Source organism: Cricetulus griseus, chromosome 2 (assembly GCF_003668045.3).
Source record: "Cricetulus griseus strain 17A/GY chromosome 2, alternate assembly CriGri-PICRH-1.0, whole genome shotgun sequence".
Taxonomy (NCBI): Eukaryota; Metazoa; Chordata; class Mammalia; order Rodentia; family Cricetidae; genus Cricetulus; species Cricetulus griseus.
In genome coordinates this window covers 268,180,974-268,194,332 of record NC_048595.1, presented here as the reverse complement: position 1 = coordinate 268,194,332, position 13,359 = coordinate 268,180,974, and positions in this window count along the sequence as shown.

Below are 13,359 nucleotides of genomic sequence, written 5' to 3'. Positions count from 1 at the left end.
CTGGTTTCTGACTTCTTCACTTCTAGTCAGTTAAACGTCAAAGAATCAGAATGTCACCAGCCGCAAAGCAGTGGCACCTACTCAGTAGAGTTGGGGTTTGATCTGACAGTGTTTTCTCTCTAACTTGTTCAATAGACAGTGGTGAATCCATGTGTCAGTCTAGACCTTTCACAGATGTATCAGTGAAGGAATCCTGCTAAACAACTCGGAAGTACCAAGGCCTGAGAACAGATGATGCATAGGAGGCCTGTGGTGCAGTGGCTGCTGGGTAGCTGTGTGTTGGTGTGTTTTGGACTTGCTTCTCCCTCAGAATTGAGTCTTAGCTCAGATGAAGCTTCTTGATATTGCTGCAAGATGAATTATGATCAGAAGCCCTTGAACTTCCCAACAAATTTACCTACGTATGAGGCTAATGACATGGGTGAGAAACTAAGTAGGGCATAGAAATGGCCCCTCTCACGAGACAAACTCGGTAACTGCCTTAGTAATTGAGCAACCCTACTGCCTTCCCACTTAATGTTCACAGAGTGAGCAGCTCCCCAGGGAAATCAGAGCTCGCTGTTCAGAGAGGTGACAGATGCTGAATCAAAGCCACTGAGCCATTCAGGAGAGATGGAAGACCTCACATCCGATATCACACACATTGGTGTTTCTTTTTCCTGGCTCACATGAGGTGAGGCATCTGCATCCCGGAAGAAAGAACTGAGAGTCTGCTGTACTTGCTTCCAGCTTTTGAATCTAGGACCACTATGTAGTTTAGAGTGCCCATCTAGCAGGCCTTGGGAGCAGCTCCCTGGGAGATGCTCTTGGGTGGACTGGTTCATCATGTGACACCCAAAACAACCTGGTAAACTGGCAGTGTTCCCAGAATGAGAATCTCGAAATGTCTGCTATCCTTGTTCCCTTACTGCCTGAAACCTGCCTTCTTATACATCCTGCTACCAGTCAATTGCATGTGTAATTGTGCTCTCTGTGTAAAAAGGACCTTCAGAGAAAACTGGACAGGCTGAAATCCTGCCCCAACCTCCCAGTTAAGGTGCATTTCCTGGGGCAAGGTTGCTCCCATCTGGCAATTTCCTACCACCTTTCAAAAGCTGAGACTTTCAAATGACCTTAGACTCTTGAGGCTTTGTGCCAGAAGGTTCTTCATCTAGTCATACAAGTTTTCTCCTTGACTTGTCTGACCTCCTAAGCCTTTCTCTCCTTACCAGTCCCCTACACTCAGTCTGTGCAGCCAGAAAAGGGAGTCAGTCAGTGTTGAGCTTGGACTAGGATAACTAGGTTCCCCTATACCCCAGCCATCTCCTTCCGAGCACTACCGAAAGGGCAGTGTAAGGATCCACCTTCGAGAATCTCATACTAGGTTTGTATTTTTAACCAATATTTGCATTTCTCTGTTTTAAATCTATATTTGGACTCCAACTCTGTTGCTTTTACACACCGTTAATAATGAGCCACTTTTAGGCCCAAGCTCTTAGCCAGGGTTTATAGTCAAGGTTGGTAAGGTAGACTAGTGCTTTGGAAACTACCAGACTATGTTTTGCTTGTTTGTCTTCTAAAAAAGTTAAATAGAAAGGAAATGACTCTCTCCCCCATTGGCAATTTTGATTTATAGCTTGATTTATTAGATTATCCCAGAGTTTGAAGTAGACTATAAACCACACAGGTTCTTCAGCTCCCAGACTGATTTCCTGTGAAGAAAGAAAATTTGGTATTGCAAGGCCAGCTAAGCTGTACAAAATAAATTATAAGTTGTTTGAGTTTGATTTATTTTTTTAAAAAATGTAGAAATATTCTACATGAATTAAAAAAATAACCTCTTAACAGAAAAATAAGACAGGAACAAAAATATTCAGAGGAAAATAAAAACATGGACTTTTCCATAACTAAAAATTCTTGAATGAAGGTAGACGTCTATTGACATATGAAGGAGCCCTACTGAGAGTAAGCTAGGATAATTTAAATGCAAAACAAAACATTCTCCTGTCTAGTTATACAAAGCCCTCCTGTGCAGTAGGTCCCTGGTATGGCTTAGATATGTTTGAGTGTATCCCCCAAAGAGTCATGTAATAATTTGTCCCCATTGTCTTCATTGTCCCCATTGTAAGAGTTTGTCCCCATTGTAAGAGTTTGCACTCATTGTAAGAGTCTGCCTCTTTAAGAGGCGGGGCTCAGTGGAAAGTGATTATGTCTAGGAGCAGTGCCTTGTAAAGGGATTGAGGCAGTTCTCCTGAGAGTAAGTTGCTGATGAAACCGCCCCATGTACTTGATCTCTTATATGCACAGACACATTTTGTTTTCTTTTTTCTGTGTGACACAGTTGGGGGACGGGGTCCCTCCCTAGGAACATTATTGTCCTATTTGGACACTGTGGCTCCAAAATTGAGTTAAACCTCTTTTCTTTATGCAGCACCTCTCATAAAGTATTCTGTTGTAGCAATACAAAGTGGACTAAGATGCCCCCTGCCTTGAAATGTTTCTCAAGGTCAGTAAGCCAGACAGACCAAAGGCAGCAAAAGCACAATCAGTAGATGGCTTCCATATCACATTTGCCAATGTGGGTGCCTTGGCTCGTAGTCACTGACATGGATCAAAGGAAACTCAAATTTTGCTGTCTGCATCTTTCAGCTTCTTGGGTCCTTCCATCCCCTGTTTGGGTGGGCCATGGGCTCTCTGCCTCAACTCTAGTCCAGGAAGAAAGCCAACTGCCTGTGTTGTTGTGCTGGGACTGACCTCACAGCTGTTTACTCATGGGGCTGGCTCGGCAAGACTCCAGCCTCCTATTGCTTGTTTGCATGGGTTGGTCCAGAATGTCCTTTTTGGCAAGAACATTACTCATGCTTTTCATCCCCTGACATAAACTCTGCCAGTGTAGTGACCATTTTATGAGTTGGTACCGAGCACTCCCTCATATTTTAGCCCAAGCTCTCTAGTCTCCTGTACATTTTATTACAGAACCCTTTATTTTATTTTATTTATTTCAGTTGTAAATCTACATTCTTTCCTGTGTCTTACTTGGGCCAAACTTGGGACTGAAAGCTAAGATTTTGTATTGAAGTTAAGAAGAGCAGAATTTGTTTTAATAATCCACCACCACTGTCAGGAAAGAAAGAGGGAGGGCCAAGGGTAGGGGAGTAAAGGGAGATTAGGTGTACCTAGCAATTGCTCCTTAGAGGAGTTGACAGGCATCAGAGATGATCTTGGGGTGAGGACATCTAACAACACATCCCCTCCATCTTCCAGGACAGTGTAGTGGGATGATTTATGGTCTAGCAGCACCTCATTTATGAATAAATGAGAGGCGTTTTGAATGCCTGAAGCCAGATGAGTTTGATCTCAGAGTGAGGCCTCTTGAAAAGCAGAAAGGGAAAGATGAGGCCTGGTTACTGCGGAGCTGTGGAGCTCCTGCTTTGCAGTCCCCAAAACTGCTGAGCATGGACTCTGTGTACCCCTCCTTGAGCCCTGGCTGGAGGCTCAGGTCAGCAGTTCAGACACTGAATGTTTTCCCAAGGAATAAATATACCCGAGTCATCATGTGAGCATTCAGCTGGACAACACAGGAAGAGCTTGAGGGAGCCGGTTCTCCTGTGGGAGAAATGGTTACAGTGAGGTATCAGCTTTGGGGATTGAATGAGATTGCAGCACATCAGCTCATTGCATGGTTAGTCATTGCTTTTAAAATGAAAAAGGTGGTGGTAGGAAGCAACTTGGGGATTTTTGTGACAAAATTTTAATATAGAAATGAGAATGGCTAATGTCTCCAGCACCATAACTGTAGCAAGTGAGAAGGCACACTGGATAAAAGGAAAGAGATGCCAGACTGAAGATGGTTGTGTGTTCCCACTGATATCTCTTTATGCTACTTGTTATAATGTACACACATTATTTTTTTTAAGTGGAGTTTAGTTTTCATGGTCTTTGTCACTAAATGTTTTATTTGTTACAATTGATGCTGCACACTTGATAAAATGGCAAGATTCTTGAGCAGCACCCACTCCCCACTCTGCTTTATGCTTTCACCTCAGAGCCTCCAGGGGAGACGGATTCATAGAAACATCAGGGCTTCAGACACTCCAAGGAATTCTAGGAGAGCCTCCAGAGCTCAGTGTAACACCAGAAGCACCACATCCCAAGTTCCTGGGGGGAACAACAAACAAAAGGCCTTTTCCAATTATTTCTAGCACATAATGATTTTAAATGTAATTAATTTTTGAGTATGTAATGATTTGCAGAAAAAGTAAGAAGATAATTTTTGTATGCCCTATATCCACCATCCCCGAATGTATTAATACCATACCCTAATATAGTTGTATTTGTTTCAATGAACAAACCAAAATGTATGATTTATTATTGACAGAAGTATATTCTTTATGTGTAGTTCTTTATCTTTAAATCGATGCCACCTCCCTTCTTCAGAGCTGTATCTATCCAGATATCATATGGATATTTAGTTGTCTCCTCAGGCTGCTCATGACGGTGATGGGTTCCCAGACTTCTCTTGTTTTACAGCCTAGGTTAAGAGGAATACTTGATAGACATCAACTTTTCTGCTTAAGCTGAGAGTGGGTGGGGCATGGGTCTTTGGAGGAAGACCACAGAGGTAGAGGACCATTCTCACTTTTCCGATGCACACTATACACATGAGTGGATGTTAAATGGTGAGTGTTTGTCTCCTGGGGAGGCACTGGGATGTCTTTTTAGGCAGTGTCTGCTAGAGGAAGAAGAATTTTTAAAAATGGGCCAAAAGTCTGTAAGCAGTAAGTCCTTAAGCTGCGGCTAACAGAAGTTATTAAGGAAACTATTATTCTGTTTCCTCTTCTTCCTGTATACCCATCTGGCCCAGCTCTCTGCTCCTTCTACTACACTTTTATTCATATTCAAGTGAGGTGACACTTATGCATAAGTATAAATTCATCTCATAGATGAACATGGCATTAGTCCCCCAGAACCACCTAGAGGTGAACCGTCCAGATGTGTGGTGAATGTCATAGTCTGGGTTTTTATGTGGAGATGGATGTGCTTTTTTAAAAAGCAACATTCCATCCTACTGACAGGATAGAAAAGTCCCATGGAGGTGACAAATCAAAAATGAGCTGTAAATGATGAGGGCAAAGTCACACTGGGGAGCAAGTATTCCTTTCTACACAGCCCCCAGTTCCATACTGGACTTGATCTCCCCTATATCATACCCATTCCAGCCATTAATGAAAACTTGTTGAATGCATAACTAAAAATTTAATAAGGCTCTGAGATCATATCAAAAATAGCTTTGAGACCGAAACAATACACTTTACCCCATAACTGTGCATAATTATAATTTACTTATTAACAATGAATTTATGAATACATACAGACATGGTCAGCCTGACTTCCAGCATTTCTTGAAAATATGGCCAATCCATAATCTCCACTCTTTAGAGTCTGGAGTTGCATTTGCACACCAGTGATTAGACAAGTCTGACCTCAGAACCACTTCACAGGCTTGCCCTTACCTACCTGGGGGTTGGCAGACAGAAAGGAGTTGAACCAACTACAACTTTCCTCTGCAAAGCTGGACTGAGAAATGAGGGATAGCTGGGTAGTGGTGGTGCACACCTTTAATCCTAGCACTTGAGTGGCAGAGGCAGGCAGATCTACATGAGTTCGAGGCCACTCCGGTCTACAGAACGAGTGCCAGGACAGGCTCCAAAGTTACATAGAGAAACCCTGTCCCAAAAAACCTTTTTAAAAAATGAGGAATAAATCATCAAGAAGTAATTTTACTGGAATTGTCAAATTGCCACAGGTCCAAGTAAGCCACAGCCATGTGCAAGAGCTAATGAGGGATTACAGAGAAGAAAGGCCAGGCTGGTCAGGAAAGGATGTCCTTGAAGGAGATTGTTAGAGAGGCTACAGGAGGGACAGAAAGGAGACCAGTAAAGAAAGAAACCTGGGACTAAGAGAAAGACAGAGGGCCTAGGACTTTGATCCCTTTGGGTTTGTGTGACGTGTTTCAGATCACTTGCCTCAGTTTCCAAAAGTAGAGTTGATCTTTATCCTTTAGAGCTCACATAGCTTTATCTAAAACAGCTTCCATAAGCCCCCAGCTACTCATATTCCTAAGTTTTTAAAATTTCAAACAGTGTCCTTTGCAAAAATGAATGTTTGCACAATCCCAAGCTTGGTGCTTCTCACGAGGTCTGCTTAGCTTCAGCATAGGGAAGGTGGGCAAGCTGGAAGCCAAAGTGACATAGTATAGACAGGCGTCTGCCCCAGCTTCACCCACGATCATCAGGCATCAGTGACGCTACAGCCTTCTTGATGAATAAGGACACCACATTCCTTTTATAACTATGTAGAGATTCTACCTGAGAATATATTAAATCATAATGCTCAAGAAGGTGCTGCAGAGTCTGCTGGGAGAGAAGAGCCATCAACTGTGTATTCCAACTTCGAACCCTGTGGGCTATGGCAATGACCAGCCTGGCAAAACATGCCTCTTAGTGCAGCAAATGAATGAATGCTATGGGGAAAACCAACCACTTTCTGATTAGATTTAAGGCCCACTTCAGGACAAAACTCATGTCTGGCACTTTAAACCTGTGACTGAGGAGCTCATATAGGAGAACCCACTACTTTTACTTTAGTTAACAAACATAGAAGCAAACTGCCTCCAAAATACTTGTTTGTGTATCAATAGATTAGTGTAGCTCCCAACCCTCATTAGAAAAGCTTCTTTTTTGCAGTCAATGACAATTAATTAAAAAAGAGATCACACACACACACACAGAGAAAGAGAAGAGAGAGAGAGAGAGAGAGAGAGAGAGAGAGAGAGAGAGAGAGAGAGAGATGCACGAATATACTCATGCATGCAGGGTTAAGGGAACATGGTGGAAGAGGGAACAGAGAGCTTGTTAGAGCCAGAGGTTGGGAGGACCACTTGAAACAGTGTCTTGAAGTCATGTGAGAGCAATTGAACTCCTGAATTCCTAGCATCTGTGGTTGACTGTGTAAGTTAAAGCTTCAGTTTCCAGCACAGACAGGCAAGCAGCTCATGGAAGCCCACACCTAGAGGAGAAGCTGCTAACAGCCGATGGTGCTAGGCTAGGGAGAGTTGCTTTTCTTCACTGATGTGGCCTCTAGTAGGTTGCCCATGCTCCAGCAGACGGCCCTAAATCCGCGTGCATGTAGGAAACACTGGTTGGACTCACTGGGATATAAAAAGAAGACAGCAAGTTGAGAGAAGGACAAGGCAGGGAGGTATAGGAAGAGCTGGAGAGGGAATGGATGGTATAAAAAAATGTGCCAGAGGTAGAATGTTATACATAGCAACAGAGTAATAAAACATTAATTAAAAGTTGTTAGCTATTCAGGCCAACAACCAAAACCATAAATATTTCAGCAATTATGCTTCCCTTGAATACAGTCTTTACTTCTCTTGCATAGTAATCTGTCCTCTTGCAAATACAATTATTCCAACTTTCTTGAGTTTAACTTTCTAATTTGAGAAATGTTTTTTTAACTTTCTTTTTATTTATCCTTTGTGTCCTTCGCATCCGGCATCTCGATCCCATTCATTCCCCGTCCCTTCATAAACCAGAGAAATGTTTTTTTTTTATGAACTTATTTTTAAAAACATTAATTATAGAGTCTTCAGTGAGTCCTCTGAATAACCATTCTTTTGTCTTACAGCATCTTTTAGTCTTATGATTAGAAATAGTTTACAGTTCTGCAAAGTAAATTACCAATAAGTAAGTAGCAACTTGTAAAAATCGTAACTTGCTGGCACTGGTAAGACTCTATTTTTTTGGCAAAATAATGGCTATAGATATAGTTGGTCTCAGTGATCATTCACCAACACAATATGTTACAAAGGTACAATTTATTTGAAAATTGACAATGGCTGGAAATTTTCAGTATGTAAAAAAATCTGCTTGAGTCAGGGAAGACAAAGCTCAACCTCCCCAGGGCACTTTCTCAGAGATGTCCCATGATTTGTCTTGGGGAAGTATAACAAACATTGATTAAGTTCCTGCTTTTTCTGATGTTTATTCTGCTATAAATAAAGTTGGCAGTTCATTCTGGGTAAAGGAAAACCTCAATTGTACCAGGAATGACCTGCTCACTAATTAAAATGTATTCTAACATTAGAAACAAAATTATTAAACCATAAGAAACTTAAGAGTCCTCAAGTGAAAACAAAATATTTTAAAAGACTTCTAATTTTTTGTTTGTTTATTTGTTTGGGGTGGGTTTTTCATCTGTTTGATCATTTTAAAATCATTTATATTTTTATTATTTTTAAGTGTGAGGAGCATACAAATCATGGCACACGCATGGAGGTATGGGGGTTGGGCCTTTAGGGCTGGTTCTCTCTTTCTAGTGTGGATTCAGGGTTCCAACTCTGCCCCTCATACTTCTATGGCAACCTGTTTCATCTGCTGAGCCATCCCCCCTGCCATTGTGTTTGATTTTGTATTTTTGAAAGATGGGCTTCCTGTATGGTCCAGGATGGCTTCATGATCCTCCCTTTCTAACCTTCCAAATGTTAGAATAGGCAAGCATTATCACACCCAGGAAAACGGATATATATATATATATATATGTGTGTGTGTGTGTGTGTGTGTGTGTGTGTGTGTGTGTGTGTGTATTTGAATGCATATATATATGTAATTGAAAAAGTTTGTCATTGATTGTATAATTGATTTGTCTGAGAAGATTTTTATTAGGTCGTATTTTGCCTAAAAAGGACAATATTGAACTGAAATTTAATTTATAAAATAAAATTGATGATATGGTCAAACTGAATCAGAATTGTCCTTAAGATCAATGGCATGCCAGCAAATATCTGCTAAATTTGGTCAATGCTGAAATATATTTTTATGCTTGGCTTGGGGATGCACATCTATAATCCTAGAATTTGAAAGAAGGTTTGAAGCCATTCTGGACCTTGTAGTGATACTTTGTCTCATAAACACACACTCACACACACACACACACCCTATACATATTCACATACACAAAAACTAATGTAGGTTTGTAATGTCTTGCTTTTTAATAAAACCTGATCTAAGGCAATACTAAGATACACAAAGTTGGATAGAGAAAGTGGCAAAGGCAGATTATTAAATTTGATTTGTGACATTTCACTAGCATTTGAGACCAACTTAACATTTGAACTACAGAAATCTGAGCATACTGGTCTACCTAGAACAGTAGAGAATTTGCATTTTCACCAGGTTGACCTATGAGGCTTGCAGTCCGGAGTGGAGCCTTCCCTGGAGACTGAACACAGGAGCATAGTACTAGCCAAGGAAAACAATACTGGGTATGTACATTTATTCAACATCAGTGCCTACAACCATGATGTATTTAATGTTTTCTGTGTATATTTAATGGTTCCTGATTGAGTGACTGTGAAAAGAACCTGAGTTCTATTCCTGTGCTCCAAATAACAGGATCCACTAATAGCCTTAACCACTTTGGTCCAAAGAACGCCTGTCTATTCATGCATTGAAATGTAAAATTGGCGGATAATGTATTCACGGGGTGAACTAAGAATTGATTAGGGTGACACCAGTTATTGGGCATTGAAACATTAAATGAATAGACTCAGATCCTGGAATTCCTTTCTTATAATACGTAATCACATTACTGAATTAGAACTGCTCTCAGCTGGTCTGTACACTTAACCTGTTTGTATTTCTAGACATAGTTTATGTTCATTTCATGTACTATTTTCTTGGAAGCTGCTGGTGGGTTGGGAGCAAGTGTTCTCATTTTCTTGGAAGCTGCTCAACAGTGCGCCATGAGAAGCTAGCCCACAGAGATGGCTCAGTGCGCCATGAGAAACTAGCCCACAGAGATGGCTCAGTGCGCCATGAGATGCTGGCCCATAGAGATGGCTCAGTGCGCTATGAGATGCTAGCCCACAGAGATGGCTCAGTGCGCCATGAGATGCTGGCCCATAGAGATGGCTCAGTGCGCCATGAGATGCTGGCCCACAGAGATGGTTCAGCAAACACTGGCTGTTGAGAAACAGTCAAGTGAATCTGAGAATCAATAATTTGCCCTCTCCTTCCTTTCTACTTCCATCATTCCTTTCCTCTATACTCCCACACTTCATTCTTTCTCAAATCAAGAGGTGAAGGTGATATTTTTTCTCTCTTTATCTTTTATAAAATGCATTGTTGATGGTTCTTGAATTAAGAACTGCTTTTCTATTTTCACTACTTAATTCTTCTATCTTCCTCCCAATTAAAACAAAGCTTAGGGAACTTTATTTTGCACACAGAAATCTTACATTTTCTTCTGCCAGTTACTTCTTAGACTCTCCCATCTGAGTGTATCCAAGCAACAGAAGAAGGCCACAAACACAAACCCAGAACCCCCAGACTCAGCCTACGGCATAAAGAAACCTACTTGTTAGTGACTTGCTCTTTGGATATCTCCCATTTCAGCTTTACTATTTTTCTTTCTGCATAATAGATGCTCACAACTGCTTTAACTTCCTCCAAAGCTCCATTTAAGCACAAATGCTCCCCAACGGCATGCTTTCTGCCTCCAGGAAGCTACAAGAGTCCCTTAAGGCACAGACTTGGATTTGAGAAGTATGAGCTTAAAATATCTAAAGACAAACTGTTCTGGATGTTTTAAAGAACAAGCTACTTCACTATGACCGGACACATTAATTGTATGTGATTTAATTATAAAAACAGAATTACCAAGTTAATGACACCCCGTGATGAAAGTCTTATGACTGAGACAAGCATGATTTATTTTTATAAGTTTCACTGAAAAGTTTCCTTTGAAATAATAAGTTCAAAATGTCATAAAAAGACAGCATGGCCAAGGGTAGTCTCTGAGGCCATGCTTAAGAGATTCTATTACCACTTATCAGCATGTGACCTGCAGATGTCACCAGCCCTCTCCCCCACCCCCATAGCACTGCACTGTAAAGTGGAATAATACTACATATTTCATAGGGATATGTAATGATTAACTAGTAAACATAGTACTTAGTACTATAAACTCAGGAGGCAAAACATTTCCATATGTAAATGAAATTGAGTTTGTCTTATTAAAGAATGACATACAAGCAGGGTCAGCTTCTGAAGGTGGAATTCAGGTCCTGCAGGTACACGGAGAGCCACTGAACTGGCCTATTACCTTCTCTCCCTCCATCAAACTGTGACAACAGTTCACAGCCTGTTATCTATCACTCCTAACTCTCTGTCCTCAAAGATAAGCCATGAAGCTGCTGGAAGGAGGCCATCCATCATGACATCACTTGGTATAATTATTCTTTAGAAACTCAGAGTGAGGTGGAAGTGTACAGGGCCAGGACTGTCAGGAAACAGCTGAGTGGGCTTTGTCTTTCTGGCGCTGCCCTGTCTCTGTGTGTTATTGTTTCAGACTATGAATTTTGTTTGCTGTCTGTTCCTGCATAAGGACTGGGAAACTAACCTTTCCCAAAATGAAGATGTTTCTTGATGATGAGCTCAGGGACCACTTCTCAGTGGAACCACTAACATTTCCCCTGTTACCTTGGCCTTTTATTATTTCCTAGAAACAAACCCTGTGTGGCTATTTTTCATAGTGGATAATCTAGTAACCAAGCATTAGGAACTCATGTTTGTTCATGTTTTCAGCTGGACTGGTTCCTACTGAGGCCTGTGATACTGGTTCAGAATGTAAAAGGCCTCCTTGGTTGCAGCAACATGTAACCGAAATAGGTTTCCTAAACAGAAGCAATTGTGGGTATTGTACCTAGGCAAGAACAAGAGAACAAAGCTCTCCAGAATGTTTATACCCAGGGCCTCTAAAGAGAAAGAGGAACTGTGAACGTTTGGAGTTCAAAGAGTCTCTGGTATACAAGAGTAGGATTCCCGTCTCAGCAGAAGGTGGAGGTCACTTTTTGGCCACTGGCTGGTTACCTACCTAAGGCCTGGGCACCCTTCTGCCATAGAACCTTCCCTGGGAGTTCCTGGAGCACTTATTTCTTTCCCAGTGGACTCATGCGGTAGAGGCATGATTTACATGGAGAATGCAAAAATGGTGGCTGGATGGCCCATCCATTGGAAAGACAAATGTTCAGTCTGTCTACAAAGGATCTACATTTACTGGCGGCATCAAACTTACAAATGAATTCCCAGTACTTCCATTGTTAAACTTCTGTTGTCCAAAATTAAGGTACACTGGGCACAGTGAGAGAAGATGGGGCTGTTGAAAATAGAGCTTCTCCCATTAGGACTTACAGAATGAAGAGGGGCTATTTCAAGAAGGGGGTGGGAGCTAACAGACAATGCTGAGGCGATGGTGGCCTTCATTCCCAGGCAGACCTTCCTTCAAATCCCAGCTTCATTGCTTAGTGTGTAAAACTTCTCAAGATTCTTCCATTCTTAGATTTATCCTGGTAAAGTGAGGACTATTGTGTGGCTGGTATAGTGTTTTTGTTTTGTTTTTTAACGTATGGCAGGTTTCTGCATAACAGATTTGAACAAACTGTATTTGTGAATCAGCTGGGGAACAAAGAGGATGGAGACCCAATGCACTTTGTGGTGTTTTTACTGTGCATATTGTAAGCCTTCAGGGTACAGTTGCACTTGGTATAACTCTTTAAGAATTAACTAAAAACACCTTTCTGAAGCCCTTCAGTGTGCCAAAGCCTCTGATAGGCACTGATGCAGGGGTAGAGACAGAGAGGCCAGTCACACAGACTAGGTTAAATAATTCAATGTTATGTGTCTTGTCATAGTAATTTCCTAATAGGTGGAGGACTATTAATGAATATCTGTTGAATAAATAATGAGCCAATGAAGAAAAATTCACAATTAAGATTGTTTTTATCCAGAAAGAAACATACAGGTCAGAGGAATCAGACATGAGAATACAAATAACACCAGGAGAAAACTGGAAGACCTGAATACTGGTCTCTAATCCAAATGCTTCAGTAGCCTAACCCAATGTCTGGGGACTTTGAACCCTTCACACATCTGTGTCCAGAAAAGGTCTAAACGAGATTTGCTGAAGTATCAATTCAGCGAATCCTTAAACTTTGTTTATATTTTAAACAATTGTTGCATTTTATTTGCATGGATGTTGTACCTGAGTCTTTGCATCATGTGTGTGCCTGGTGTTCACAGACACCAGAAGAGGGTGTCAGATCCCTGAAACTGGAATTACAGTCAGTTGTGAACCACCACGTAGGTGCTGGGAATTGAACCTGGGTTTTCTGTAAAAGCAGCCGGTGCTCTTAACTGCTGCCCTCTCTTCGGGTCCTGTTACTTACTTTTTAATCCCAGGGCTAGGCAAACAAAAAACAACCATTAATGATACTTGGTGGGTATGTGAAGAACTCATCATTTACTATAACTGACA